The following is a 27,965-nucleotide window of genomic DNA, read 5'->3' as shown; positions in this document are numbered from 1 at the left end:
AAGGTCTTATTAGAACTTTTCTGGGAATATGCAAAGTACTATCCATGCACCTGTCTTTCTAGGTCATCAGGAATATATCCTGAGTTATAAGCCTCTTATGTTCCTCTCACTACTCTGATTTCTTTCTGAGTTTTTTGGTTAGATTTTTTTTATAGCTCTAAATGATATCACTGCCTGAGGCAGCTATGATGTTAAACAATTGCAACAGATTTTTTTTTTCTTTTGACAAACGCCACAAGGAACAGTTTGTTTGTACTGAACAAGCTTAAAGTTGGGTCAAATAAAGACAAGCTTTAAGAATGGAACATTTCAGGATTATGGCGCTGTATGTCACATAGGTCATGTAGTGACAATTCTCTGGAAATAGGACCTGAGGGAATTCCATGCTCATTTTGCCCTGTCCAGTGGCTACTATTTTGTTGGTTTTCACAATAGTGTTGTGTATTTATGGTTTTCAAGGCACAAAGACATTGAAGGAAAAAAAAATCTTTAAGATTTTATTTATTTATTTACTTACTTACTTATTTGAGAGAGCGAGAGACAGAGCAAGAAGAGGGAGAGACAGAGGGAGAGAATATTTAAACAGATTCCCCACTAAGCTCAGATCCCAATATAGGGCTCAATTCCAAGACTCAGGAGATCATGAACTGAACAGAAACCAAAAGTCAAACTCAACCTGCTGAGCCACGCAGGTGCCCCATGAAAAAAAATATTCAAATAGAGCAAGTTAAAATGCTCCAAATTCAGTATTCTTATATATATTTAACTAAATATGTTGTCATTTGAGTAGAAGAAAATAAGCTAACAAACATCTTCTAATTTTAAAGGCTGATATTCATTACATTCTACTGCTTTACATTTCTTTCATTTAAATTTAAATAATATGAAGCCCCCCCCAAAAAAAAAAGAGTCACTTGAATTTTTAGGCAAAACTTGAATAAGAAATTCATACATTTATTCTCTTCCATGTTCCCAAAAAATAATAAATGCATTTAGAAAAAAATATATTTTTCAAAAAATAAAATCTTCTCCAAGAGTCACAATCTGATAAAAATATTTTGAATAAAATGTCTGAGCTTTACTTTGTGATTTTTCTGTTATACAGTCTAATGTTAAAAGCTGCTACTGATTATGAGTGCATGTGGAGAATAGCTCAAATTACATTTAATAACCTAAGTGACAAAGAGCTATTTTTTCTGAAAAGAGAAGCTGTCTTCATAATAATGTAACATTTTCATTAGCATCATCAAGATTATATAAACAAAGTCTTGAATAACAGGACTTGCATTATTATGCATTGTTATTTTCTAATGTATCATCTGCACAGAATAAATGGTGTTATATGTATATTGTGATGATTTGTGGTTAAAAGCAAACAAAATATGTAATTTCAATTAATCTGGCTCTCAACAATGTGATAGGTTCCCATTTGCTTGAAGGCACTGCTAGATTTTGTGAGAGATATGAAAGAGAAGAAACATGAATTTCTGCCTATCTTTAAAGAGCTTTAATTCCACTGTGAAAGATGACATAGAAACAGATTGCTGTAAGAAGAGGCAATGCAAGGGAAGGGTAGATATTTAAAGGCTAAGTGTCTTGAAAGCTCAAAAAAGGAAGAAATGCCAGTCAGTTAGCAAATTTTTCTCACCCTGAGGGTGTGCTGAAGAACACTGTAGGCTTTAGTAGTTCGTCATGTGTACCACAGCAAAATTCAGCTACCTCTAACCAAAGCACATTCTCTTGGGCCCTCTTCTATTATGAATAATTTAAGACACAGGCTCCAGGTAATGGTCAAAGTCACAACAGAACAGTAATATTAATGTAGTTACTTTGTAAGTGGCTCCTGTTTGCCCCAGGTGGTGGAGCAGTATTATACCGTATTATTCTATTCCACATTTTCCCCTTATAAGTGTACTCAGCTGTAGCTAGCTTTTGAAAGTAAGTTATTATTATTATAAGAAAGTAGAAATAACTCAGTGTCCTAGGTCAACATTACTGACATTTCTGCCATTATCTCCTCCCTGCCCAAAGAATAGTATTACCCAGTTGTTTTGGTGAAAAGGTACATATGCCAATATAACTAGTGTGTTTAAAACTAAAGCCAAACAAGACAAAATAAAAACCTTGAAGGATTAGTAATTAACACATTTAAAACACAGCTCTTAAATTGTATTTCATGACTAGACTTTTCAACTACTGACTGGTAGCAATTCATGTTTTCATTACACATTTAAAAATCTATCAAATTTATTTATTCTATTAAAATGAATAATTTTGGTGAAAACCTTTGGCCAAATTTAACTTTTGTTTTCATTTTATTTATTTATACAAGGGCTATGATATTATCAATAATATATACAATAATATATACAATTAATACAATACAATGGTATCTTTATCTAAAATGAGTTTATAATTTTACATGTAATAATTAAAAGTTATGGTGATCTTTATTATTATATTATTTTCAATTTTTGAATTTATAATTATTCTTTTTTTTTTTTAGATTTTATTTATTTATTTCACAGAGATCACAAGTAGGCAGAGAGGCAGACAGAGAGAGAGGAGGAAACGGGCTCCCTACTGAGCAGAGAGCCCGATGTGGGGCTAGATCCCAGGACCCTGGGATCATGTCCTGAGCCGAAAGCAGAGGCTTTAACCCACTGAGCTACCCAGGCACCCCAAATTTATAATCATTCTTAATAAGATTCATTTATTTATATTTTATATGTTTTTTCATTTTTATTACTATTTTCAGTTTTTATTACTTTGTATTCAGTTTTATTACATTTTACTCACTTTATTAGCATTCATTTATTTTAATAATTTTTTAATGAATTTAATCTTTTTTTTTCATTTGTATGTTAAATAAAATAAGGTAAACCACCAATGTTTGGGAAATCTACTTTTCTTACAAATGGCAAAATATTAAGTTTCTTCATGTCTAATCATTTGACTTAAATAAACCTTAAAATCAATATAATTTTGTGTTTCAGATATAGTTCAAAACCTTTAGAAACTATCTAGTAACTTCAGGGATTGACATATTAGAATTAAGAATTTATTACTTGAATTACTGCTTGTAAATATCTATTTTATTTTACTTTTAAAAATATTTTATTTATGGGACGCCTGGGTGTCTCAGTGGGTTAAAGCCTCTGCCTTCGGCTCAGGTCATGATGACAGGTCCTGGGATCGAGCCCCATATCCAGCTCTCTGCTCAGCAGGGAGCCTTCTTCCTCCTCTCTCTCTGCCTGCCTCTCTGCCTACTTGTGATCTCTGTTAAATAAATAAATAAAAATCTTTTAAAAAAAACTTAAAAAAATCTTATTTATTTATTTGACAGAGGTAGAAACAAGGAGAGAGGAATACAAGCAGGGGAGTGGGAAAGAGAATCTGAGCTGAAGGCAGATGTTTAAGGACTGAGCCACCCAGGATCCCCATAAATACCTATTTTAAAAATGACTTATTTTTTGGTTAAAAAACACAATAAGGCATTGTTTTGTGGGTGAATAACTAAATGGGTGCTTGTCACCATAGAAACAAAGTTGAAAACAAGGAATTGCTAGAGAAATTTAAAGAGCTTTATAAAGAATTTGATTGATTGGTTTATTAATTTAAAGGAAACAAACAAAATTGTGAATTTTCATAAGAATTACAGTGTTTTTAAATCTAAATTTATAATATGTATTATTACTATAAACTTATCAAAGCTTTATCACTTTGAAATATTCAAAGGTTTTTTTTCTCATGTTTCTCAATCAAAAGACTTCAGTTAAAAGAGAATACAAATCTAGCACAATTACTTAGTAGCCTACTCTTGCATAATATATTTTTCTCATTAACAATATTGTGATAAAACCATTATTATTTTCATTTTATTCATGACAAACCAGAGGCTCAGAGAATATATCCAGGATCACTCAGCTGCTAAGTAGACCAGCAACAAATTGAGCTTGAATCTATGTATTCTTGCTGGTTAGATCTCACTGGAAGGAGTCTCTGAGATGGATATTAATTGGTAGAAAGTTTATTAGGGTTTAATCTTGCAATAAAGTCCTGTTGAGGGAGAGGAGAAAGTAGGGTGGGTAGACAGAGAGGCTTAGCTCTCACATAGGGTCAACAGAGGTGTGGCCAATCACACAGAAAGTTCTGAAGTAAGGGTACTCTGGATTCTACTTAACAACTAAAAATGTTTCCAGATCTTGCCATATGTCTTCGGAGGAACAAAAATCTTCCTTTCTCCCAGTTGAGAAATATAGCTTCACAGGCCATGTCTAGTTCATTAGCCTCTTGAAAACTTCTTTGATACTGAAGTCCCTGAGGCCTCATAAGGTGTGTCCCTAACTCCCAGGAATAATGAATTCATTCACCCTCAGGAAAGGTGAATTCTGATTACCTTTCTGATATGAGTATAAAGAATACATTTGTTGGACAAGTGGCCACTGACCATATATCTGAGCCCATACAAGGATACATAGCTGCCACTGCAACTGCAGTGGAATTTTGACTTGATTGAGTTTGTGAAAGTCTACAGTCATCCTCAAAGATCCATTCCAATGAGCCAATGAAGTTGTGGTGGACAATTTCATTAAATAAATAAGGATAAGAAATTGACCACCACTTTCATATTCTTTAAGGGTAGCTCTGATCTGCCATACCTGTAGGATGTTGTCTTATTTATGATTTACTCTTGAGTGGAGGAGTTTCAGAGATTTCCATTTGGCATTCCTTCACTAAGGCACTAGGGGAGAATTACACAAATCCTAAGTATACTCATTACAATGATATATTTAGCATCAACAACAACAACAAAAATGATCACCAGGGAACCCATGAAACAAGCATGTCCATGGTAACTCAGACATAGGCATGGACTCCTTTTATTACTTGGCTCTCATATGCAGCCATTCTAATAAAGGATCCATGTGCATGGTATAAATATTAGCTTGGGTCTTATTGTCCCTAAACTTGAAGGCATTCTTTTTCCTCATTATGAAATTAGCTAAATAAATGGCTTTAAATTCCCTGAGGGACTTTACTAGGGAGTTATTATTTTGTATACTTCCCATAGTGTTGCACACTCCTTCTTTCTGGAGACCTTACCTCTTCTCTCTCAGTGGGATCTAGATTGGAAAACTGGATGATATCTGAAAATTGATAAAATAATTGTGAATATTAGGCTGGCTCTTGTCATATTCCTGATTATCCACCCTCAATTTTTTCTGTTTGTTGAGAGTAAACAATACCTGTGTTGGCTGTCCATCTATCTTGCCTTTAAGGATGCTTTGTTCTTCTAAGCATTCTCAAAGCTGCCTGTGGGTTAGGGTCCCTGGCTGTCACTCTGTCCTTGACTCACAGTATAATAATCATTACTGCCTTGCTTTAAACAGGGAGGTAATGCCAGCTGACCTCTGCAATTTTGAAATCCTATCATTGTCCCAGTTACCATCAATGAGTTGAGATTTACAACAGCATTTTCTAAAGTCAGCTCTGGTCTACAGAGGCAAGCCAACACTGAGTTTCTCAAGGATGTTTGTGCTAGTGCTTTAAGCACACTCCTTATCATTTTGATAAATTTAGGCTCCCTACGGGAGCATAATCATGTGCTGGGTTTTCTGGCCCTGCATTGTATGTTTACTTGCCCATTTCTCTAAACCTTTTTACTTTGTCTATTGTCATCTGCTGTGGAAATTTTTTCTAGTTCTTATGCTGGGTCCTCACTCTTCCAGGCTAACCAAGCAAGCCACTTACAGTACTATATACAGTACTATATAGCCAGTACTATCTTCTGGCTCCACACCAGAGGGTTAAATCCTGAATCCTAGGAGAATACTCCCATATATAAGAGTTCTCTCATACTTAACTTCATATTATAACCCCTCTTGATCTAGATATTAATATCCATCACATATATACATGACTGCTTCTTGTCAGAATGTGTTCCTTAGGTTCTGCAGCTCCTTCATGGTACCTTGTCTTCCTTAGAAAGTGCAGCTTACCCTGACAGGTAACGTTGTAAATTAACTCTAGTTTTTGGTCTAGTGGAAAGGTAAGAAGATAATGGCAGATGCTAGATGTACATTATCTTGTCAATCACACTTTTATTTTTAAGTAGGGAAGAACTCTAGTCTCTAAAAGAGAAAATTTGGCTATTTCCACAGGTACAGGAAAATGTCAGGATTTTCAAATGTATAACTAGGACACTAATCTTGGAATTGCAGATATCCTATTGTGAGAGATCAATCTCTCTCTAACTCTACTGTTATTATTGTGTCTTGATACTGTTCCTTAGCGTTATTTGCCCTCTCCATGAGGCATGAGTCTCTTTATATACTGCCAAAAAATCCTCCTAGATTTCTCACCTCATCTTCAGATGACAATTAGTCACTCTCAGGCTTTCATTATCTTTTCCCAAAACATCAATTGCCCTGTGTCAGCTACTCAATTCCATTATCCTTATAATTATATATAATAATATATATATAAAATGCATCTCATATATATATATGTATATATATACATATATATATACATACATATATATATATATATATATATATATATATATATATAATTCCAATTTATGCTACTTTTTTCTTCCACATCTTGTACCAAGTGGCATAAGGGCTTACAGAAAAAAAGACCCTGAGAAGATTAGCACCAGGAATGCTTACCCGTGGAAGAAGAAAAAGAAGTAATATTAGGCCAAGGGATAATCTGGAAGATGATACATCAGAAAAGTGTCAGCCAAACTGAAATGACCCTTCAGAGATGTTCCAAAATGAGGTAATGAGTTTGGAACTTTATGCCTTGCATCAACCCAGCTTTGAATGCAGGCCACCCTTGGTAAAGAAACAGGGATGGAGCCAAAGTAGCTCTTTATGGACAAGGCAATTCTCATAGAGCCCTGTCACCTGGCAGTTATCAGCCAGATATATGCCAACAGAAAAATATATTCTTTAGTTTTGAAAGGATATATGTATCCAATACATCACAGCATCCACTACATCATGCGACCAAACTGTTCAATTCCTGTAGTGCCACCTTGTCAGCTAGATTATCAGTCTGATCACAGATGGCTGCTGTGGTTTTTGAAACATAAGATTTCCCATTTGCCAGAGAATTATCCTTTCTTCACTGGTACTCTATAGCTGAACCCATCCCACCTAATTAATGTGAAAAACAAAAGAGATTGTTTAAAGTTTATAGCAGCATAAAACCTTTGTTTGAGAGGATGTCCTACAGATGAATTTGTCCAAATCTTAGACAAATATTTGTCTAAAATCTTAGACATAATTCCGTTCTTTTAAAATTATCTTTTATTTTTAAGTTATAATATTAATTTTGTTATCTATTACATTGTATACTGTGGAAAAAATGAACTAGTTATTTTTCAACCATTTTTTTTCCTTCTGACATCACAGTTAAACTAAATTTTCTAGATTCACCTTACAGTTAGAGTGGCCATGTGAGTGAGTGCTAGAAAATGCCCCAACTGATGAGTTTTACTTCCAGATGACTCATAATAAAAAGTCACACACATTATTTTCCCATGTTCTTTCTTCCTACATTGAAGATGATGAGGTACAATATAGACACAGTTTGGGTTTTTAAAATATTTCTTGTAGTAGAGTTCTTCCCAGGTCAAGAGGAGTTATTCCAGACTTTTCATGAGTAGGACATCAATTTCTGTTTTCTTAAGACACTAATTTTTTTTAGAAGATTTTATTTATTTATTTGAGACAGAGAGAGCTTGAGAGAGAAAAAGAGAGAGAGAGCAAGCTCAAGTTGGGACGATGGGCAGAGGGAGAAGCAGACTCCCCTCTGAGCAGGGAGCCGGACATGGAGCTCTATCCCAGGACCCCAAGATCATGCCCTGACCTGAATGAAGGGAGAAGCTTAACCCACTGAGCCACCCAAGGGCCCAAGACACTAAAGTTTTGTCTGTTAGTCTACTAGTGCTATCTCAATTGGCACAAATAACATGTAAAATTTTGTTTTTTGTCAGCTGTATATTTTTAACTTCCTATTTTTCTTCTTAAATATACTTAAATTTTTCTAATATGATCATATTTAGCTTCTACTTTGAATTTATTTGTTAATATCCTTTCAAGAAAAACAACAAAAAAATCTTATATTCATTTTACATTTTAGCTATTTTTTTTTTTTTAAAGTAAACTCTATGCTCACCATGGAGCTTGAACTCATGACCTTGAGGTTGAGAGTCACATGCTTTACCAATTGAGCCAACCAGACACCCCTCATTTTACTTATAAAATTATTATATTCTTCCTAATTCTATTTTTTATAAGATTTTAAAAAATTTATTTGACAAAGAAATCACAAGTAGGCAGAGAGGCAGGCAGAGAGAAAGGGGGAAGCAGGCTCCCCGCTGAGCAGAGAGCCCAATGTGGCTCTTGATCCTAGGCCCCTGAGATCATGACCTAAGCTGAAGGCAGAGGCTTAACCCACTGAACCACCCAGGTGCCTTCTTCCTAGTTCTATTTATCAAACATAATTTTATCATATCATTTTATTGGTTTATTAATTGCATACTTTCTATTAATAAATTTCCTTAAGCTATTTTCAGTTGTGCAATGAATCACAATTAATTAATGTTTTTTTTTGAAAATTAATGTATAAGGGAGGTAATTAATCATTACAATTAATCAATAAATGATTAATTACATTTTTTTAACTTTAAAATGATTTCTGTGTGGTCATTTCCCCTAAAGTATCACAAAGCATTGAGTTCCCTACTTCAGTACCCTTTATCCATTAGGGGTCTTTCTAATTCAATAAATAGGACTTCAGACCCTGCTGTCTCCCATTTTTCTATCCCTCATTCTGACATGGGCTGTTTCCAGTACAATTTATATCAAGCTGTGCAGGCTGTTTGGCAAGATTAAATATCCCTTTGTATTTACGAGAGCTAACCCTTGAAGTAGTCCTTGAAGAAGGAAAAATATACAAGATAGATAAAGAACATGGTGTGTGTATGGCAGTGAGAGTGGCAGTAAAAGTGGTATAGAAGTACACTCTAGTTGGTGGTATCCATCTGTCCAAAAACATAGAGTTAAGATATTGTACATGTTTAGAGAATCAAGAGTAGTACACAGTGGTCAGTGTGGACAGTATGAGATGGGTGACAGAATTTGTGAAAAAGACTTTCAGTTTCCACCTTTAAAATTTGGAAATTATATATCAATTTAAATGGGTTGCTTCAGTATTTCTCTCTCTCTCTCTTCCTCTTTCCCTCTCTCTTTCTTCTTTCCTTTTTAATAAGATGAAAATTGATGCAATCATATCTGTATTCCTGGATGTAATAGATTAATTGGGGTAGTATTAAACAAATTTTGTTAATTCAGATATCAGAAAGATATAAGTCAGGGTAAAAATAACCCAAAATATTTAGGGTTAGCTTAAATATACTTTCACGTGGTGACTTTTCTTTTTGTTCTTAAATTTTTCACAGCTTTTTCTAGTCATCAGTTAAAGAACATGCATAGATTTATCAAAGAAATATGCTGGAGACATTACCCATAGCTATTTGGTCTCCTGTTTGTTTAGGATGACCACATAATTTATTGTTCTTTTGCTATTTTGAGGGGAACTGTTTATAATTAAACTGAGACAATAGAAATAAACAACTCTTCTGGGAAAATAGGATACATATAAGAACAGAATGAAAATAGGGGGTTGGGTGAGCCTGGTGGTGGGTAGTAAGGAGGGCATATATTGCATGGAGCACTGGGTGTAGTGCATAAACAATGAATCTTGGAACACTGAAAAGAAAATACGATTTAAAAAATTAATTTAAAAAAACAAGGCAATGAGATACCACCTCACACCAGTCAGAATGACTAAAATTAACAAGTCAGGAATGACAGATGCTGGCGAGGATGCGGAAAAAGGGGAACCCTCCTACACTTTTGATGGGAATGCAAGATAGTGCAACCTCTCTGGAAAACAGCATGGAGGTTCCTCAAAAAGTTGAAAGTAGAGCTACTCTATGACCCAGTAATCGCACTACTGGGTATTTACCCTAAAGATACAAACATAGTGATCAGAAGGGGCAAGTGCTCCTGAATGTTTATAGCAGCAATGTCCACAATAGCCAAACTATGGAAAGAACCTAGATGTCCATCAACAGATGTATGGATAAAGAAGAGGTTATGTGTGTGTGTGTATATATATATATATATATATATATATATATATATGTATAATATATATATATAATGGAATACTATGCAGCTATCAAAAGAAATTTTGCCATTTGCGATGTCATGGATGGAACTAGATGGTATTATGCTTAGTGAAATAAGTCAATCAGAGAAAAACAACTATCATATGACCTCCCTGATATGAGGAAGTAGAGACGCAACATGGGGAATTTGGGGGGTAGGAAAAGAATAAATGAAACAAGGTAAGATTGGGAGGGAGACAAACCATAAGAGACTTTTAATCTCATAAAACAAACTGAGGGTTGCCAGAGGGAGGGGGAGAGGGAGAGGGTAGTGGGGTTATGGACATTGGGGAGGGTAGTGCTATGGTGAGTTCTGTGAAGTGTGTAAACCTGGCGATTCACAGACCTGTACAACTGGAGCTAATAATACATTAAATGCTTATTAATTGCTTATTAAAATGTTTATTTTAAAGTGTTTATTAAAAGAATAGAATGAAAATAAGAAAATGTGATTACAGCAGCAACTGGCTGGCTCAGTTGTTGAGCAGCTGCCTTCGGCTTAGATCATGATCCCAGGGCCCTGGGATGGAACCCTACATTGGGCTCCCTGCTCCATGGGAAGCCTGCTTCTCCCTCTCCCATGCCCCCTGCTTGTGTTCCTTCTCTCACTGTGTCTCTCTCAGTAAATAAGTAAGAACTTTTTAAAAAGTGTGATTACATATACAAAGACATGGATCAATAACTCCTAAAATACTAATACCAAAGATTTTCCTTTTGAAGCTTTTGTAGGTTTTTAAACTAAAAATGAAAGCAATAAAGTCAACTGTATCTTTTTACTTCTTTTCTTATCCCATTCTTTCTTTTCTATCTTCCATTTTTACTCTCTTTCTTTTGCTTTTTCTTTCCTGATTTGTCAGACTTTTTACAGGTAAGTAAAGTGCTCAATTTTGAGTGTGTATTTTCATTTCCCAGTCTTGTCAAATTAATTCTTCTGTTGAGAAATAAATTTTAATGTTTTTCTTTATTCTTAACAATGTGGTACTAGTGTCTGTGTAAGTGTGGTAAACTGTGCCAGTTGTTTTTGTAGAGATCATAGATTATGCATAATAAAGATATTCATAGGTATCTTGATTTATACATAATATTAATTATATGAGAGAGTATACATGTTAAAGCTTGGAAGTTCACATCACAAGGTTTTTTTCACTTTGAAATGTTCTGGAATTATATAAATTTGAGCTAATCTCACAGTACTTAAAAAAAAAAAACTCACCAATTCAAAGTCATGATGTTTAAAATGTGTAAAAATATGAGGTAGAAACTTTCTTTAAATCAGTGCTAACATGACCAGAATATTTAACTAACATGTTAAACCAATGGCCCTCTAATATATCCATATTTAAGTACAATATGGATGGCCTTCCACTTAGTACTAGATTAAGATATGAAATGGGCAATTTATTCCAGTCACTGGAAATGTCTAAATATTAAACACCATGTTTAGAAACAGCATACATCCATTATCAGGTTGATTTTTGTATAAACTAGCCAGAAGAATTACAAGGTCACCCCTCTTTCATAATTTTAATAAGAATAATAATTCCCAGGCTTTGCCTTTCTGAGGTAAGTTCTGCTAACATGGTACAAACTAACATGTATCAGGAAACAATAGTCAAAATATAAAGGAATGGAATATGAAGTCACAGAAAGAAGTGGTATCAGAAAGAATCATTTAACAAAATTCTAGTGATATTAGTTACTTAAAATATTGTGACACTTTTTTTGCAGAGATATTCTTTTCATTTTATCATAAATAATCATAAGGATTTTTATCTTCAAATAGCCAGATAGCTTTTGGAGCTTAGCATCTAGACAATCACATTTGTTCATTTATTTCCAAAAGATTAAATCTAATTCTTTATTAAATTTCTCTCAGAGATAAATGTAAGAAATCTCTAGAATAATAAAAAAAAATGAACTGTGTAAGCACAATAGTTATTCATAATATAAAATACTTTGGTCTACATATTAAGATAAATCTAAAAATTCATACTTAATATTCCTACAGCTATTTCAGTTGACATACAAATGCTTGACTTTTCCATTTAACATAAAGTTTTGTGCACTAATTTTTCTGCCTTGCACCAAAAAATGAAGCTTGTATTTCATCTTTACTTAAATTGTTGCCACATAACTTTGGTTATATAAAGTTATGTAAGAGAATAAATCCCTTTATATTAAATTGTAAGATGAATCCATTGGGTCTCATGATATTTTTATATTCATCTTCATTCAAAATCTTGTGTAGACTCAAGATTATAGAGAGCCTATAAAAATCCACTACTTTATTAGGAAGCCCAGGTGCAAATCTCAGCAAGATGTCCAAGTATATTGTTGTAATAATCTTTCTGTGCATTCTCTTTTGATATCTGTTACATTTAATTCATAAATTTATACGCAGGTAATTATACTCTAATCTGTAATCTCCTTGATTAAATGTCTATCAGTTCTGGGATAATTGAAGAAGCCAGTAAACTACAATTAAAAAAATATATCTTTAAGAATGTCATTTTTCAGAAGTATCCAGTAATTCTATAAAAATTCTGTTAAAATGAAATGGTAAGGTTTTCTTTTTTAAAGATTCTTTTTAAAAATTTTAAGTAATCTCTATACCTGGCATGGGACTCAAACTCACAACCCCAACATCAAGAGTCCAAGCTCCACCAACTGAACCAGAAAGGCACCCTTCTAATACAGGATATAAAGGGTCAAAGAGGAAAAAAATAAAAGGGAACCTATGTATTATAGCAAATAGACTGACGACAATATAATGTGGGATTCCATGATCAGTATTATTGTCCAATTTCTTGTTACTATAGGGAAATACCAGAAGTAGTGAATATGACTACATGATATTCTCGTATTTTAGACATCTTGAAAAATATACTCCATAACAGCATTTCACATCTGAAAGGGGAGAAAACTATGTTATCACTTGGAAAATGAGCAAACTGAAAAATATAATAGAGTAATGCTTTTTCATATGTTTGAAGGGGAAATATCTCAAATGCTCAACAAAATTTGGAGAGCGTTAAACATATATACTGTATATCATAACTGGTATAGTCAATTGTAGATGTCAAAAATAAAAGGTAACAAGATTCTATTGGTTTTTACTGTCTCCACCTCCTAAACAATGCTTGCAGACAACAAGCCATTTGCTTTTTTTTTTTTTTTTTTTTTTTTTAGAATTTCAGGTACTGAAATAAAATCTTAATGATGAATTTGAAAAAAAAAAACTTTATTTTCTTTGCATAGCTTGAACATATTTTAAAAAGTTCACCATTAAGGAACTTCTCTTTTATAACTGGTCTAAATGTTAAGAATTAGAACTTTACTAGCTTGAAGCTTATTTCAGAGGGAGTTATAAAGAGTTTCACAAATCATTTTCTTAGTTTCAACCAAACCTTGAAGGCTTGAATTTAATTGAAAATGTTAAAGTTTCATTTCAGGCTTCAGAGATCAAATCTTCTGAGAAAAGAAGGGCAATTTAAAGACAATTACGTTTTTTGGAATGTAATATGAAATCATCCTTGTTTTCAAATTAAGGATTTCCATATTAAGATCACCTCTAGATTGGTGGCTGGTAAATAGTATGTTGCTGACATGAATACCTGGGGGTAGCTTTAAAGCAGCTATAAGTTAATCAGTTTCTACTGCATACTAGTTTTCCACTGAAGAATCATGTTTTGCCTGTTTAAAGGGACTACATTCTGACTTTTCAAGTTGATTCCGGCTCTGCTTCCGTTTCTCTCTATGGCAAAACTGTGGTGACGTGGTAAACGTCTTAGACTTGTATGAAGCTTGAACTTCAAGTCACCGTTATGCTAATTTACTAGATATTTTATCTTGCATATACTTTTTTTTTAATTTTTTTTTTTTTTTTTTTTTTTTTTTTTTTTTTGAGAGAGAGAGAGAGAGAGAGTGAGAGAGCATGAGAGGAGAGGTCGGAGGGAGAAGCAGACTCCCCATGGAGCTGAGAGCCTGATGTGGGACTCGATCCCAGAACTCTGGGATCATGACCTGAGCTGAAGGCAGTCGCTTAACCAACTGAGCCACCCAGGTACTCGCATATACGTATTTTTTTTAAACCAGGTGGTTCTCATTATCTCTAAACCTTGTAAGGGTGATACTTCTACTATCTCTTCCTTAATTGATCTTATAAATTTTTAGTCTTCTTTCTCTTCAGAGTATAGTTTAAAAGAGAAAATTTAATTATCTAATAATTAGTGCTATATAAATGTTTAAAAGATGGCATGTTTCTGATGTATACAGAAACTACAAAATTCAGGGATGATCAATTATTGTAGACTAATTCTGCTATGCGATGGTTAATTTTATGTATCAGCTTGGTTTGGCCAGAGTGCTCAGAAATGTGGTTAATGTTTCTTTAAGAGTGTTTGGAGATTAGATTAACATTTAATTTGTTGGAATTTGAGTAAAGCAACTGTGGTGTGCCTCAAGCAAGTCAGCTGAAGACCTGAATAGAACAAGAGACTGATCTCCCCTTAGCAATAAGGAATTCTGCATCAGAAAGCCCTCAGAAAGAAAAAAAGAAAGCCCTCAGATTTAAAAAATAACATGGACTCCTCCGTGGTCTCCAGCCTGCTTGCTCACAAGGCAGATTTTGGACTTTCCTGTCTCTATAATTGCGTGAACCAATTCTTTAAAATAAATCTCTTTAGATTATCTATTATCTATCATCTATCTATCTATCTCCTATTTTCTCTTTTTTTTGGAAAAATTATACACTAAAACTGATAGGAATTGCATTAGATAATGTTGAAGTGTTATTATTTAGAAACCATATTACCTTTCATAACTTAATCTTTATTTTCTTATTTATGATATATAGTAGACAATATTCACTTACTCAGATAAGCAGCATTCTTAGGTATGGCTCTTAATTAAAACAGATCCCTAACCCCAATCCTAGGACAGAGTTCTACCTCTTCTCTCAAGTTTAAACAAGATCATTCACTTATAGCAATATTCTCTCTACTTTTTCGAATACCAAAGTATTCCTTAAACTAAAAAATAGTCTGTCTATACCTTTATTAATTTTTTCCCATTAGAATAGAACATTCCTGGTTAAGAATATGGTAATTGTCACCCATTTGTACCATTCAGAGGCCAAGTGTTATTTGAGATCCACTCTGTCCCCCACAATGACTTCTTCCAGAATTATATTTGAATCCAGTCACATTTAAACATGCTTCCATTCTTTTAGTACTTGAAGAGACATCCCTTCTATCCTCAACTAATTTTTAATGCTCTATTATTTTCTCAACTTCTTGTGGCACTGAATACTTTGTGGGATCCTAGTAGTGACTTGCCTCCAACCCTTTCCCTCTGCTCTTAGGAACCCTCACATCATTGTAAATAAACTTGCAATCACTCCACACCTTTCCCACAATGCTCTGCTTGGTGCTTGCTTTGGTTGAAACTTTGTTCTTTCCTGAGGATTTATTCTCCTGTGGCCTTCCACTGTGGAATGACTGCTGTAAAACCTGATCCACACAGCAAGGAGTAGATTTTGATGTTGCTTCCATCATCATTTCTTCTTCTGGATCTCCAGTCTATGCACACGGTCTTAGGAGTTTCAGGCAGTCTGGCTGTAAGCCCCAATATTGCCTTCAAATATATCTGTTCAGCTAAAAAGAGACAGAGAATGAAATGAATAGACTCAAGAGCATAAAAAAAATCTCATATCATAGTTGAAAGTGGGATATAGATTTACAGTGGGTGAATTGGTGACTCTAAAAACATATTTAGGAAAGTGATGGGGGTTGGCTCTAAAATGGAGGGTTTAGAGCATTAAGGGGAAGTGAAGACTTGAGATCAAGAAATGTAGATACAGATTTTGAACAGCTGCATGAGAATAATAAGAGGCAAAACAGTAGTGGGAAGAAGTTAGGGGTAAAGGGCAGATTTGATTTTGTTTTCTGTTGTTTTGCTTTCTCCTTAAAGATAAAGACTTCAGCATACTTCAACATAGACAAAAAGGAGTGAGGCCAAGTGGGTATCTTAAAGATATAAATTACCCTTAAAAATGAAGTAAACTTTATCTTCTGAGGCTAAAGGAAAGGAAATATGTATTTAAGTGGCAGTGAAGGGTTTTTGTTTTGTTTTGTTTTGTTTTGTTTTGTTTTGTGATAGGTTATCACCTAAGAGCTTCGATTTTCTCTATAAGGCATGAGGCAAGGTAATGATTAAAGTATTGTGGAGAATGGTAAATATGTGGAATACTGTCTTGATGGGAATAAGAAGTTGAGGCATTTAAATCAAAAGAAGTCTTGGAGGCCCTAAAATTCTGGCTATAGTTAGACTACATACTTGTTTTTTCATAAGTTTATATAACTGTATGTTTTCCTCTAATAGTGATTCATCTCCCAGGGCTAGTAGCAGAGAAAATTAGTTGTAGTGTTGATTCAGAGAAGTCTAAATAAGCCCAATAGATTGTAGGAGAGGAGAAAAGGCAGAAGGTGCTGTGAAAATACAAGCAACTTGCATAGTGAAAGGTCCCCCAATGATAGGTCTGTGATCAAAGGAGCGAGACTGATACAAAGCAAAGGTCAAGCAAAGCTTTATTTCACGCCAAGCATCGACAATCAAACTGACTGTTCGGGCCACCTCTTACAGAGAGGGCGACCACCCCCAGCCTCAAAGGCTAACTTTTATAGAGCAAAGGCCATGTGGTTGAGCCTGGCCATATGCAGGTGGCCAGTGAGATTGTAACACACAGAGAAAGCTGTACAGTCATGCTAGGTCACACACCTAGCCTGGTGGCCAATTGAATTACAATTCACCCCATAGTAGCTATTTGAACTAGCCTATCACCTTGGTCAGAATTGGTGCCCAAAAGGCAGGGCCCACACTCTTTGGTACTCTCTCTCTAGAGAGAGAGTATGTGTGCTTTACTGATTGGATGTCTCCACCTGGCCTGACTCATCCCTGCATTCTGGCTCTGTTATCTCCACCTGACCTGACCCACCCTTGTATTTGGGCTCTGTTATCAGGGACTGGTCGACCATATGCTACTGGTTTCTGGGACTTGCTTTTAAGTAAGTTCCCCTGGGGGTGGGGGGCAGACTCAGTTTAAGTTTTACTACATAAACAACAAAATCACTGTTTAACCAGATGGAATCGCTCTGGCTAAATAGGCCCTTACACATAGTAGTGCAAGTATTCCATGAGTTTTGAGAATAGCTTTGTGATAGACCTAAACTGGTTGTTTAACTGTACTTAAATTATCATAGACATTCAGGGAGATTAAAGAAAAATATTTCTGGTTATCTGAGGAATGTCCTGGAATGAAGTGTTCAAGAAGACAAAGGGGCTTACAGCCAGACTGCCTGAAACTCCTAAGACTGTGTGCATAGACTGGAGATCCAGAAGAAGAAATGATGATGGAAGCAACATCAAAATCTACTCCTTGCTGTGTGGATCAGGTTTTACAGCAGTCATTCCACAGTGGAGGACCACAGGAGAATATAGTCTACTGTGTCTACTGGTAAAGATAAACCTTAGTTGCTGCCCTCAGAAAATTTATTTTTGGGGTGCCACTCTTTGCTGTGTAGATCAGGTTTTACATAGTCATTCCACAGTGGAGGGCCACAGAAGGCTCAGTCAGTTAAGTGTCTAACTCTTGATTTTAGCTCAGCTCATGATCTCAGGGTTGTGAGGTCAAGTCTTTACATGGGACTCTGTGCTCAGTGGGGGCTCTGCTTGAAAGTCTATCCATCTCATTCCCCCTCTACCCCTTCCCCCACTCACATGCTTGCTCTTTGTCTCTCTCCTTCTTTTTTTTTTTTTTTTTCCTCTCAAATAAATAATCTTAAAAAAAGGAAATTCACTTCCTAGGAAGAAAAAAAATGTAATTACAGTCATTTTAAAATATAGTATGAGAGAAGGATGTAATTTACTGTCAGAGTCAGTGATACACCTACAGAAATTTCTGTTTAATTGATGATGTGAAGTGTAAGAGATATGGCTTGAAATGTTTGCTTCTTCTCCTTTCAACTGGCCAACTTCCTTTAAGTTGAAGGTTAAGATCCACTTAAGTCCTCTTGGTTAGATTATTTACAGATAGTTAATGTTCCCACAAAATGCTATGTATGAGATATACCTATTTCTACGTTTTTTCATAATTATCTATCCATGAAACCATTTGTCCTTTCAACTGTGAGTTTCTTGAAGGAAAAATATGTATTTTATTTAATTTTGTTGATTAAAGAATTTTAAATGATATCTAAATAGTAGGTTCTACATAATTTTTCTTACATAAAGTAAATAAATTAATATGTGGATGAGCAAAGAATTGAAGGATCTTTTTGCTAGACACACTTACAGTTGATTTATAGGCTTGTTTACATGAATACTGTCAAGATTAGTGAATATTTAGAATTTTTAATATTTAATATAGTTTGAGAGTTTATTGTCTGATGCATATGTGAAAAAATAGATTTTGAAATAAGATCCAGTGCATTTTTAAAAAATATTTTATTTATTTATTTGACAGACAGAGATCACAAGTAGGCAGAGAGGGAGGGGGAAGCAGGCCCCCTGCTGTGCAAAGAGCCTGATGCAGGGCTAAATCCCATGATCCTGAGATCATGATCTGAGCTGAATGCAGAGGCTTAACCCACTGAGCCACACAGGAACCAAAGATCCAATGCATTTTTAATTTCTGGCAATTGCTGCCTTATAATCTTGGACTATATAGATCGAGGCATCCTTTGCAGTGCTTTGGAAAAGAGGTAAAGTAGGGTGCCTTTGGCAGAAAATAAAGTAGTTGATGTCTAGTTAAGTATTTTAAAATATTCTCTGACAGGAATACTTATGAAAGCCAAAGTTCTTATTTACAAAACTTCATTGAGGTAGGTGGAAGCAAGAATCAAAGTTTGGTAAACTCAGAACACAGATTTCTACCATAAAGTGTAGAATAAAAGGCAACTTCCTAGCAGGCTGGGTAAAGTCTTTACAATATATTTGTTTGGTTGGTTGTTTTTGTTTTTGTTTTGCAAAGGATTTTATCATGGGATTTTAGCAGCATCTCTGGCCTCTACCCACAATATTTTAGTAGCCTTTACAATCCTTTCCAGATTTGGGAAGAGGCCTAGTGAGAAAGGAAATAAGGGACTGAGAGAGTGGTGGGTGACTTTTAACCTTCCATCGCTCTGATGATGACACACAGATCATAGGGTAGATGTGAATATTCTGGTATAAAGTCGAATTATTCCAACTCCTTTGATTGGAAATCTGGGAAGGGAATATCTTGCAGGTTTTTTGTTTGTTTGTTTGGTTTGTTTTTGTTTTTGTTTTTTTTTCCTCTGTAACCTGGTAAAACTGATTTGGAGATGGTAAGTTGTATGTGTTCACAGGTAGAGAGAATAGAATCTGCTTATGGCCTGTAAGAATCACAGCCCTTCCTTAGGAAAGACATTAAGCCAGGATTGTGCCTAAAGAATGAAGGAGTTGGAATAAATTTGTGATTTATTAGAGCTTAGGACATTCTAACTTCAGCACATGAGGTAACAAGACCGGGACTGTATATCCTTGGACATGCCCAGTAGATGTAGTGAGAATAGCTATTAGTACCCAGGGAAAAGGTAAGTAATACCATAGCAGTGAAGTCTGTTGAACTCAAGAAGAGGAGTAGATGGTACCCCCTACACCATCACTCTGATATTACTTAAATCATGAAATTAGATCACATTAGCAACACATCACAATGTTTACAGTTTGTCCACCCCGTTTTATTACCTACTTTTTAAATTTTCCTTAATCCCTTCCTTCTTTTCTGTTTTTCTTCATTGTGTATTACAATACATTCAGATGCCATAGCATTGCATCCTGCTGTGGCCACTCTGGGAGACAGGATTCCCCCCCAACTCAAAATTTGGTTCAGATATCAAGACTGATGATAGCACGCACACACACACATCAAAAGGGTATAAAAGTTGGGATGCCTGGCTAGTTTGGTCATTTAGGCTTCTGACTCTTTGTTTTGGCTTAGGTCATGATCTCAGGGTCCTGGGGTAGAGCCCTGTGTTGGGCTCCATGCTCAATGCAGAGAGTCTGCTTGTCCCTCTCGCTACCCTTTTGTCCTTCCCTCCACTTGTGCTATGTCTCTCTCTCTCTCTCACTCCTATAAATAAATAAAATCCTTAAAATGTGTACAAAAATGTATTAATGATGTCATAAGGGATTTTGGAGAGAATGCACATGCTCTGAACTAGTCTGAAAAGCTGGCTTAAGGGAAGAAGGACAAGAGATTAGTTGGGGATTTTTATTGTGATCAGGGGCATGGAGCTGGAGTAGGATTCCCACAGGTTTTGACCCAGTTTCCTTAACTTTTCTTCTTGGGCAAATTCTTCACTTGCCTTTCAGAGGACTGTTCTAATTGATTCTGTTTTTTTTCTCTCTGGCCTCTCTGCTAATACTTTGCTAGTTTCTCCAGGTGTCTTTAAGTCATCAACATTGTAGGATCCTAAAAGTTAGACCTGGAGTCTTGTTTTTGTTTTGTTTTGCTTTTGACTAGAGCATTGATCCTCACTGGGAGACAGTTGTGCTTCCATGGGACATTGGCAATATTTGATAACATTTTGGATTGCCACAACAAGGGGTTGCTACTAAAATATGGAGGGTAGAGGCCAGGGATGCTGCTAAAATCCCATGATAAAATCCCTTGCAGAACAAACAAATATATATATATATATATATATATATATATATATATATATATCTGCAGCTAGCCATATCAATATTGCCAAAGTTGAGAAATCCTGATCTAGACTCACTTTCTTGGGGTCTCATTCAATTGCATAGTTTTAAATACTATTTAAAAGCTGATGACTCCCAAATTTAAATCTCCCTTATATTCTGACTCATAAATCTGTCCATTCTCTGTCTCAATTTAGATTCCTAGTAAGAATTTCAAGCCTAGTATCATATAAAATGAATTTTATTTCCTCCAAACACATGCCAGCTAAAGCTTTCCCAGTTTCAGTAAAAGACAATATACTTTACAGATAAAAAGAAAAAAGTCATCCTTGATTCTTTTTCCCTCAAATCCATACATGGTCCATCAGTGTTTCTTGTATGTTTGGCCCTTAGAATCAAACGAGTTTTCATCTGTCCCAAGACATTGTCCTGGCTTGTTTAGATTATGGCAGTATTCACCACCTGAGCACCATGCTTTGACCTCAAATATATTAATTGAAATATCCCCTCTAATGTAAAAATCTCTAATCCATGTTTTACCTCTTCTTAGCTTCAGAAAAGAAGTCATGCTTTTATTTATCTCATTGAAAATGGAACATAGACATGCCTTATTTTTTACATTAATTTATTGAAGGATGATTTGTAATAATTTTTCTAGATGTAACAGAAAACCCAATATATATGTGTGATTAATAAGTTAACATTTTCTCAACAGTGAATATGAAGGTAAACTCTGCATCCTGGGAGAAAAAAATAAAAGTTATATGACATAAAATTAATGTTAAAGTAAGACCCTTCTATTTAGAAAGTAATTTATCAAAAATTAAAAATAATAATTTATTATATTGGGTGAAATTATGGCAAGTTAAATTTAGTACTTACATCTATATTTAGGAAAAATATCACCCTATATACTGTTGTAACTTATTTTAATAGTCTGTTATCAGCAACAAAATATTTTAGAAGCTTTGGATATGTGTAGATGCACTAAACAACATAAAAGTTATAAAGGTTTATTTGTGCTTACCAGTTAAAGTTGATCATGTGTGACTTTAATTAAAAGTGGGAAAATGTGTTTTCTTAATGCTGCAGGGTAATTGAAAAAGATAAAAAAGAAAGGTTGATAATGAAATGTGCCTTTTTTTTTTTAAACCCAGAGACAAATGCAATATATTATGAATCATATTTTTAATAAGTTTAATTCATTTGAATAGAAAATATAGCCTCAGTGCTTCTTTAGTTCCCTGATTACTATTACCTTATGTCCTATTGAATATATTACATTCTGATATCAATAATTATTTCTATTACTTGTGTAATAGCTGCTCTAATTCACACTTAGTTTTTTTTTTTAATGCAGCTAAAATTTTTCATAATCATTCATTCGAAAGTATACCATTTGACATCTGTGCCTCTGGCAAGCTGTGAAGCTCTAAGTTTTATTTATACAAACATATTTAGATTTTATAGACTTACTAAAAGAAACACATATTAAAAGATTGATTATAGGTAAAAAGCAGTTTAAAGGCAAATAATATTTAAAGACATAATGAATTATTTCTATTCAAAGTAAACAGATCTTTCATCAAAATGCAATAAATTGGCATCACCACTTATAGGTATTTTATTATTTAAATATATTTCTTCACTGCCTGTACACATACTAAAAATATTTTTTTTCATGCATTCTATTCTTCTTGAGGTACATGATTTAAAAAGTGTAATAAATTGTGACTCTTAATCTCACAAAACAAACTGAGGGTTGCTGGGGGGAGGGGGTTTGGGAGAAGGGGGTGGGATTATGGACATTGGGGAGGGTATGTGCTTTGGTGAGTGCTGTGAAGTGTGTAAACCTGGTGATTCACAGACCTGTACCCCTGGGGATAAAAATATATGTTTATAAAAAATAAAAAATTAATTTTAAAAAAAAGTGTAATAAATTTATTTTTACTTTCTTTTACCTCAGAAAGCATCCGATGATAAATTTAATGATCATGGCCTCAAATTAAATAAATTTTATTACTAGTGCTTCCATAACAAAATACCTCAAGCTAAGTGACTTAAAACAACAGAAATTACCTCTCACAGGTCAGAAGGCCAGAAGTCTGAAATCAAAGTATCTGTAGTGATTGTTCTCTGGAGGCTTAGAGGGTGACTCTGGTCCATGCCTCTCTTCAAGGTTCTCGTGGTTTCCAGCAATCCTTGGTATTCTGTAGGTCATAGATCACTCCAGTCTTTGCCTCCATTTTCACAAGGCCTTGTTCCATGTGTGTGTGTGCGTGTGTGTGTGTGTGTGTGTCCAAAGCTCCCTTTCCATACAACATCATTGGCCAATTGGATTTAGGGCCTACTTGAAACCAATATAAGCTTATCTTGGGGTACAGTTGGGTGGCTCAGTTGATTGAGCATTGGACTTTTGATTTCGGCTTAGATTGTGATCTCAGTGTCATAAGATTGAGCCCCATGGGACCCATCTCTACACTCTGTGTAAAGTCTGGGATTCTCTTTCTTCCTCTTCCTCTGCCCCTCTCCTGACTCTCTAAAAACAAAACAAAAGAAAACAAATACAAAAATAACAACGACAAACTTAAGTAATTACAACTTCAAGGACTCTATTTCCAGAAAAGGTGACATTCTGGGGTTCTGGGTGGGTGGATGTGAATTTTGGGAAGCCTTATTAGATATAGGAAGACATTATTTAATCCAGAATAATTTTCCTTCTACCCCAAATTCACATTTGTCCCACATGCAAAGTCATTTAGCCCATCTCAGGGCACCTGGATGGCTCAGTGGGTTAAACCTCTGCCTTTGGCTCAGGTCATGATCTCAGGGTCCTGGGATTGAGCCCTGCATTGGGCTCTCTGCTCAGCAGGGAGCCTGCTTTCCCCCTCTCTCTTCTTGCCTCTTTGCCTACTTGTGATTTCTCTGTCTGTCAAATAAATAAATAAAATCTTAAAAAAAAAAAAAAGTCATTTAGACTATCTCAACATCCTTCCAAATCTTAATGTATTCCAACATTGACCCGAAGTCTACAATCATTCTTCTGGAAAACTAACACATGTTCATAGTCCAGTAGATCTGTCATCCCATTTCCTGCCTGCAGAACCCCAGAATATCAACAGGCTTTTTTTCATTTTATTCCATCTCTGTTCCTTTTAGTCTAAACTGGTTGTTTTTTTGTTTTGTAGTTGTTTTGATACACATTTTGAAAACTCTCGTGGGTTATCTGTCTGTGTCATGAAAATTCACATCATTAGACATAAACATTCTCCAAGATCCCTCCTGGACAACCCCATCTCAATTCCTAGATTCTACTGAGATTGGATCCATGAGTTGCACACCTAGTTTCTCCAGCCAAAGTTTGTTTAGCCCCTCTCTAGGTATTCCCTGAAGCTCGGACTTTTACATGCTTTGGATTTGGATAGGCTGAGAATTTTCCAGATCATTGAGTTCTATTTCCTTTTGATTAACAGTTTCTTCCTCAATGTAACCCTTTCTTTTTGCATTTTACTGTAAGCAGCAAGGAGAAACAAAGTCACATTTTTCATATTTTGTTTGGAAATCTCAGCTAAAAATCCAAACCCATTGTTCTTAAGTTCTAGTTTCCACCCAGTACCAGAACACAACTTAGTCATATTTTTTTGTTGTTATTTATTAAGAAGAGACACTTTTCTTCAATGTTGATCAATATGTTTCTCATTTCTCTGTAAGACATCACCAGAAGTACCTTTAACATTTATACTTCTACCAACAATCTGTCCATGATGATATATGTATTCCTAAAGAGTGGTTGTTTGTTCTACAACTCTTCCCACTTTTTTTCTGAGCTCTCAACAGGATGGCCTTTAACATCTATATTTCTATCAACAGTCTCTTTAAGGCAACATGGGCTTTTTTTATCATGTATCTCAGAACTCTTCCAGCCTTCATCCATTAGCCCATTCCTAAATCACTTATTCAATGTAGATATTTGTTGTAGCAGCACCCCAGTTTTTGGCACTCAGATCTGTACCAGTCAGTGTCTTCCAGAGAAACAGAACCTTTAAGATAGATGATAGATAGATAGATAGATAGACGGATGAGAGATAGATTGGTAGATGATAGATAGATATTTGGATTGGGATATGGATACAGATATATGTAAAGAAATTTATTTTAAGGAACTGACTCACAAAGTTGTGGGGACTGTCAAGTCTGAAATCTATTGGACAGACCAACAGCTTGGAGACTCAGGCAGGAATTAATGATACAGTCTTGAGACAGAATATCTTCCATTCTGGGAAACCACACTTCTTGTTCTTAAGGACTTCAACTGATTTGAGGAAGTCTACCCACATTATGGAGGTTAACAATTTTTTTTTAATTTTATTTATTTATTTGACAGACAGAGATCACAAGTAGACAGAGAGGCAGGCAGAGAGAGAGGAGGAAGCAGGCTCCCTGCTGCACAGAGAGCCTGATGCGGGGCTCGATCCCAGGACCCTGAGATCATGACCTGAGCAGAAGACAGAGGCTTTAACCCACTGAGCCACCCAGGTGCCCCGGCAACACTTAATTAAAATCAAGGGATCATAGACACTAACAATATGTTTTGGGAAAAATGCAGTCTTTCTCCTGTGTTTCTTCTTTAATTCTTACACTACTGCCACACTCACAACACTTTTGAGACCAGATGTATGTGGGATTTTCTTAGCCAAGCAATTCTCTGCAACATAAGCCGGGTGTCCTACAACTTAACTTTATTGTGACAATCTCTACCTGGTGATAGTGTCAGATCCCACAAATTAAGATATTAGACCCACAAGGCTGCCCCCACCCCATTTTAGATGTCAGTCTAAAGTCCAATTCATTCTCTGTGCTTCTGACCATCTGGCTATATAACTGAAGTTCTCCTGAGCCACTCCTCAACTTCAAGTAATTTACTAGAGCAGCCTACAGAATTTGGAGATACACTTATACTTACCAGTTTATTAAAGCATATGATAAAGGATACAGATGAACAACAGCATGAAGCAATACATAAGGCGATGTTTAGGATAGTTCCAAGCTCAGGAGCTCCTGTCCCTGTGGAATTGTAATATATCACCCTTCTGGTATATGGATGTGTTATCAACCTGGAAAACACTTTTTGGATTTTTATGGAGGCTTTATCATGTCAGCCTAACTGATCATTACCTTCATTTCTAGCCCTTCTTCCTTCTCAACACAATAGGGGTGAGGCTAAAAATTCCAAGCCTCTAATCATGGCTCAGTTATTCCAGGGACCAACCCTCATTCAGGAGCTATCCTGGAACCCAACTATAGTGCCTCATTAGAACAAAGGCAATCCTATCACCTAGGGAATGACAAGGATTTTAGGAAGCCTACGTCAAAAACCTGGTGAAAGACCAAATATTAGAATAAAAGATGTCCCTAGTTCTTTTATCACTCAGGAAATTATAAGAAGTTCAAATGCCCTGTGCCAGGAACTGGAGGGCAGAGAACAATATATATTTCCTGTTATCTCACACCACATCTACAAAAAAACCTTCACCTACATTAGTAGTTGATTAAATAAATGACTGAGCACCACAGTCTAGCCAGGTCAACAAAATAAGCCATTACATGTTACATGCAACTTTTGTTATTTTTCAATGTACACATTAAAGCTTTATTATAAAATTATTTCATGTTCAAATAAGTTTTTGAGAAAAAAACACAGTTTTGTATGCCATTCATACTGAGATGAATTTTAAAAATGTTACAAAATTAAAGCTAATGACACAGTATATATTCACTATTGTGTCTAAAATTAAAGTTATTTATAACACCACATTCTTTTGTCACCTATTCTACAATTTTGCATTACATTTTAAACTTAATTTATTTTAAACTTAAACTAAAGAAGCATAAGAATCTTATGAAAATGCATTTTGTCCTTAACTTTTATGTTGTTAATGGTCTCAATTTCTGTTTTGCTAAAATAATCTTTCCTTTGTTTTAGGATTCTAGCTAGCCCTAAGGTATTTTAATTATTCTGTTTATAAAATAGACTCATGAGGGGCTTACAATGACAAAAGCTGGAAGACTGATGAGTGGTTCTATAATTACTTACTCTACAAACATATTCTAACTATCCTTTCTATATGTCCTGTGGGTAAAATAGCATAATATTTTCTGGATCTATAAAATTATGGAAGTTTTAATTTAAAATTGAGCTAGTCAACTAGGAAAACATTTGGTAATAGGAAGTTATTCTCTTACTATAGCCTCTTGTTTCGTAGATTTAAGGACACTCATTATTTTACTTAATACATGTTCATTTGCAAATATAACTTACAAAATAAGCAATTTAGCATGACTGAGTTTATGTATGCATTCCAAAGGGTATATATTGTTTGAATCATTTTACAAAGTGTGAATAAGGACACAATAAATGGATTTCCTTTTGACCTTGTTGCTTTTCTAATTACTGTACCTGAACTGGTCATCCAGGAAGTAAATGATAATCATTTTGCAGGCCAGGTGCCTCGATGCATTCCATGAACTGCTTACTGCTTGGCAAATAAAAGAGATGGTGTGTGCAGGGAGAGTTTCTAGCAGCATGGCTGGACAGGGATATTACAGCAGCAGTATTGTTGCATTTTAAATCATATAATGAGAAAATAAACATAATCATAATAAATAAACATAAGGAATCACTAGACCTCTGGATAAATACTCAAGAAGTCTCATTATTATTTTGTTCCTCGTGAGTGACTCTGATGATATTATAATGCTTATATCAATATTTTCCTGTTAATAACTTCCATATATTTATGTGGTCTCCTAATCAGAGGAACTAAAACATTTATAAACAGCAAACATTTATTAAATCCTTTCTAACGTCCTCAAGATGGTGTTAACTCTTATTACAGATATGGAAACAAGGCTTTTGAGTTAAGTGAGGGGAAAATTCATCCTCGTATTTGCCTAAGTAATGTCTATGGGAAAAACAAAACAAAACAAA

This window comes from Mustela lutreola, chromosome 2 (genome assembly GCF_030435805.1).
Source record: "Mustela lutreola isolate mMusLut2 chromosome 2, mMusLut2.pri, whole genome shotgun sequence".
Taxonomy (NCBI): domain Eukaryota; kingdom Metazoa; phylum Chordata; class Mammalia; order Carnivora; family Mustelidae; genus Mustela; species Mustela lutreola.
The sequence above is the reverse complement of the archived record's forward strand: the minus strand, read 5'-3'. Positions refer to the sequence as shown.